The sequence below is a fragment of the Pinus tabuliformis genome, chromosome J (genome assembly GCF_031772625.1).
Source record: "Pinus tabuliformis cultivar Carrire ecotype Pingquan chromosome J, CPIR1, whole genome shotgun sequence".
NCBI classification, from domain to species: domain Eukaryota; kingdom Viridiplantae; phylum Streptophyta; class Pinopsida; order Pinales; family Pinaceae; genus Pinus; species Pinus tabuliformis.
The window spans coordinates 1,089,007,637-1,089,013,005 of NC_142295.1; the positions used below are offsets into that span (position 1 = coordinate 1,089,007,637).

Below are 5,369 nucleotides of genomic sequence, written 5' to 3' on the forward strand. Positions count from 1 at the left end.
GAAAAACAACCCAATTATTATTTTGTAAGGAGTTACCAAGTCTTCGGGTTGAATAATTATGATTCTCGGCAACTTGTAAGCATTTTGGTGGGGCGTGAAATGTGTTCTCACTTTTGTTTGGGAACTGAAAGATGAAGGGGTGTACAGAAAGTGGACAAGATAGGAACCAAAGGGCACACTCACTTCAAGATATGTTGTTTTAACTTCATACATTGAAGACATTTGATTGTAGTCATGTTGAAGCAGTTTCAATGCCTTGAGCTATGTTGTTTTAACTTTATACATTGAAGACATATGATTGTAGTCATGTTGAAGCAGTTTCAACGGTTAAAAATAAAATAGATTTATCATTTGAAGTCGTAGAGAATAAATCCTCAAAATTGGCACCTAAGCCAAAGGAAGTTTGTTCTTTCCAGGGAGGTCACTTTCAGAGGGATATAAGAATAGATAAAAATGATTTAAATTAAATTTAAAATAAAAAAAAATTTCTACCCACCCCAAAAAACTTGCTACAAGAACACGACCTGGGCCCTACAGTCACTGAATGAAAAAACTTATTATTAAACCAAATGCCCCATTGCACTTCACAAGACCTCAGCCTTCCAGTTACTAGTTGAACAATCTTATTTTGACACCAAATGCCCCTTTCCACTTCTTTTAAAAAGAAGAGGGTCAAAAGTCCACCATCACTCCAAAACTCGCAACGTTAATTGAAATTAGGAGCCAAAATCCACCATGGCTGCACAAAATACTTATCACAAGGGATAACTACATAGAATAATCTTGTGAATACACATAAACCCCAGTGCCCCAACACAGAGAAAGCATGGTTGATAATAGTAAATTAATGAAATGCCCTTTCCCTAAGAGATCAGATTGATCAAAAGGTCAGAAAAATTTATGAAATTAAAAACGCGTTTAGAAAACCTCTAAAAGATCCTGCATGAGGCTCAAAACATTCCAGACGATGGTATACAACTTTCCATGTGCTAAATAGTTCTTTCCAAAAAAGCTAACATACATCTGAAACCCAGAGTTATTAACCACAAAGGCATGGATTTAAATAACATAAGGCATCTCAGTCTGTTGTACAATAGTTTGTATTAGGATAAGATATGGAAACTCATCATACGAAACCAATAATACCCACAAAGCAACAAAAAAAACATTGCAAATGTAAATAATTTCATGTAAATTGTAAGCCAATTTTCCTCTCTTTAAATTAGTAGGGAATACCATCATAATAGTAAAAAAGGTAGCTTACCTTTCCTCGAATCATGCATAATCCCTATAAATATAAGAAAAAAATCATAATATAAACTATGTTAGACACAATTCACGGATATTTTCTAATAGAAACTTCTTGATATGCCCCTAAGTATTGTCTTTTCAATGTTCTTTTCACCCTAAAAACTGAATAGAAAATAATATGGATCCATACTAACCGCAACATACTAAACATTTGGTCATTAGTTTGAGCAAGTTGGGGTTTTGTTGTGATACTTCGGTTTCGTATTTTAGAACTTTATGCATTTCACGTCTTGTGCATCAAAGAATATCTCTCCATGGTTACGGAAAATTTATGAGAAGATTTAGACAAAAATCCAAACATCTCATTCAAAATGGAACTCAGACAATGTGGAAATTTATTTCAAACCCTTAGGACATAGATTGGACAATACTCTCTTTGTAAGTTTCTTCTTGAGGCAAACCATCTCCTATGGAGCATAAAAAAGGAAAATAAATCTGTGAGGAAATCAAGCAAAGAAATCCTATAATTTTCTTGGAAACATTAAGTGTTTGAACAATTTTCAAATTGTATAAATCAAGTATACTTGAGTACAGGATATAGTTACACACTTTTTCTATAATCATATGAATGCATTCTTGTAGAGTTTCTTTTGAATTCCACATATGTATTATTAATTTATAGTGAGATATCGCATAAAAGAATAGAAGGTTTGGTATGTTGAATACTTGCTAGCTTATAGAAAACCAACATGAAGAAATTTGTAGGAAATAAATTGAGAAAATCGCCATGCAACCAAGACTTTATAATTGAAAGGTATGAAGCACCGATGGAGGCTATCCACTCTACTTTAGAAATTTACAAACCTAAAATTATTAATGAGAGGTATGAAGCACTGATGAAGGCTATCCAGTATACTATAGCAATTTGCAAACCTAAAATTACGATGAAAGAAAAAAGGAAGGACCCCAACAATGTTTTGGTGAACCCTTCTTCAATGAGAATAGTCATGTTAAGGACACAACTGCAAGGACCATTGGCACAATATTTTAATTTTTACACGGCTCAACAATGGAGACACCCATAATCACATAGTTAAGTTTCCCACATATCCTATTAGTGCTACTTGAAAGCTTGAAGGATGCACCGAATGTTTCTGAAATTTTTTGTGGTGTAGTTGTATTTCCTGGCCCTAGGCTATGAAGATGCAAGGGAAAATTCCTCTCCACTATCTACGTTTTTTAAAAACATTGTTGAGGCTCTTGTTGATGCAGTACCTAGGGAGGACGCAAGTGAATCTAGGTTGTGGACTACAGCATACGAGACATTGAATGAGATTGTTCGATGTTCAACTAAATACCCAACTACTATTGTTATGCAACTTGTTCACGTCATCATGCTTAATCTTAATGAAACTTTGGAGATGCAGAAACTATCATCAGATGGCAAAGAAAAACAGAATGATTTGAAAGCACTTTTATGTGGTTGCTTGAATGTGATCATTCGAAAATTGTGTGCTTCTGAGTCAACTAAGTATGGTATTCTAAAATATGTTGATCAAATGATCAATATTTTCTTGAGGGTATTTGCGTGTTGGAGTGCCACTATTCATGAGGAAGCAATGTTGTCAATAGGATCTCTTGCATATGCAATATGTGTGGAATTTAGAAAATACATGCAAGAATTCATACAATATTTAGAGATGGGTCTCCAAAACTTTGAAGAACACCAAGTTTGTGTTATTACTGTTGGTGTGGTTGGTGATATATGTAGGGCATTGGATGACAGTGTTCTACCTTTCTATGATGATATTATGACCTACCTTCAATATATGTCGATCAATCAGTTGCATCGATCCACTAAGCCTCCAATATTCTCATGCTTTAGAGATATTGCATTGGCTATTGGACTCCAATTTGAGAAACACTTAATATATGTGATGCATATGCTTCGAAGTGCAGTAGAGATGATGAGATAATTGAATACAGTAATCATCTATATAATGGAATTCTAGAGGCTTATGCAGAGATTTTCCAAGGTTTCAAAACTTCACAGAAGGTTGAGTTGTCGATGCCTTATGCAGGTCACATTTTGCAATTCCTTGGGAATATTTATCAAGAAAAGACATGTAAGAATCAAGTTCTATTTCAAATAGAGGTTTTTTGTATTTAGTAATTTTTTATGAGCTGTCATTTTTGTAATTATCATATGTTTAAGTTTTTTCAATATCCTATTTTTTAATCAAAATTACAAATTAGGTCTTCAGTGCCAGTTATGTTTACCTAAGCTTCATTATAATAATTTTGATAAACATTTATATTTTCATACATGTTAACACAGGGATGAGCAAGTCACAAAGGCTACAGTTGGGGTCCTAGGTGACTTGGTTGATATGTTGGGTGAAAATTATGCACCATTATTGTGACATCATGCCTTTTACAATAATTTTATTAAAGAATTATTGTCATCTGATGATCAAATGATTAAGGAGACTGTAGAATGGGTTCAGATGACTGTGCATCGAGTTGTTTTGAGTTGAATGTGTCGAGAAATTTTGGAAATTCATGCAATTGTTTGGGTGCGTCGAGTTAAAGGAGTTTGGGATTTCATATTTATCATCATGTCAATGATGGCTCCATAATCCACATGAAGCTTGCAAACTTATTTATAGGTCTTCAGGGATTTTAAGGTACCACCTTGAGAGTCAGGGTTTTGGTTGAGAGGATATGCGAATTTGATTCATGCAATTAAATTTCCCACATATCCTATTAGTGCTACTTGAAAGCTAAATGTTGCTGAAAAGTTTGTGGTGCATTATATTTCCTGGCCCAAGGCTATGAATATGCAGGGGGAAATTCCTCTCCACTCTCCCTATTTTTTAAGAACATTGTTGAGGTTCTTCTTGATGCATCACCTAGGGAGGATGCAAGTGAATGTAGGATGTGGACTGCAATATACGAGACATTGAATGAGGTTGTTTGATGTTCAAGTAAAGACACAGTTGATATTGTTATGCATCTTGTTCCTGTCATCATGCTTAAGCTTAATGAAACTTTGGAGATTCAATAGGAAGTTACATCTAGTTTTGGGAGAAAAGGATTGATAGCAGAACGAGTGTTCTTTGGAAGATTTTGCAACTAATAATGCATTAAAACCATGTTGTAGACCTTGAACAGATGGAGGGTCCACTGTGACAGCCCTTTTTCAATCACTTGAAATGTATGCGAACAAAATTCAAAAGAAATTTATGCATTAGATTGATATCTATAGATACTTGTGGAACAAAAATAAGTTCATAAATCTCATAGATCTCCATAAAGTTACGCTCAACGGATGGATAAAAAAATTCCAGAGATATGACTATATTTCAAAGAGTGCTATAGAACATACATGTTCATATATTTGTAAGGATGGATCCAAGCCATCACTAGAGGCAAGATGCCAAACAAGAAGCTATTAGAATAAACCCATGAAAAATCAAGCACCGATGCAAAATCCATGGAAAGAAAATGTCAATTAGAATGGGAGAACCCAGAACAAGACAAAATATCAACATTTCCCCATTTGAAAATTATTTGGACTTGAGACTTGTGGCATGTTTCTATTAATCGGCAATATAGTTTAGGGAAAGCGCTACAGAAACTTGGATTCTTCATGCATGCCAGAGAGGAAAAATTAAGGAGAAATTACATGTTTGATCAATGCCCCAGGGCTAGTTGCAAGCATTCCATAACAATTCAATGAAGGATCGAATCACCAAATTTGAGCTTTGTTGGATGCACGACAAATGCGAGTGGGGCGGGTGAGTGTGGTTGAGGAAGGATTGCTTAAGCCCATAACTAACCTTAGTTGATGAGGGTTGTTGGATCCATGCCCTAGTAACCAAGGTCGGATTTGTTGCCACCTCGCCAAGTAGTACGCAATTCAAATCAACGGGTGAGGAGAATCCAATCATCTATCGAAATATTGAACGACGCAGATGAGGACAGGAGGGCAATAGGGGAGTTGTTTTCAAACGGGAACACCTTATGACATAATTATAAAATCATAAAAATTAATTAAATTATAATTTTGTTTTAAATAATTATGTTTTTATATGTTAGGTAATGTGAGTCCCGAA

The 5,369-nt window shown here is 34.8% G+C and overlaps 1 pseudogene; it reads left to right on the plus strand.

The window, feature by feature from the left end:
- The first annotated feature begins 2,000 nt into the window (after window positions 1-2,000).
- Window positions 2,001-3,788, plus strand: LOC149230815 (importin subunit beta-1 pseudogene; annotated as a pseudogene).
- Window positions 3,789-5,369: the final 1,581 nt, after the last annotated feature.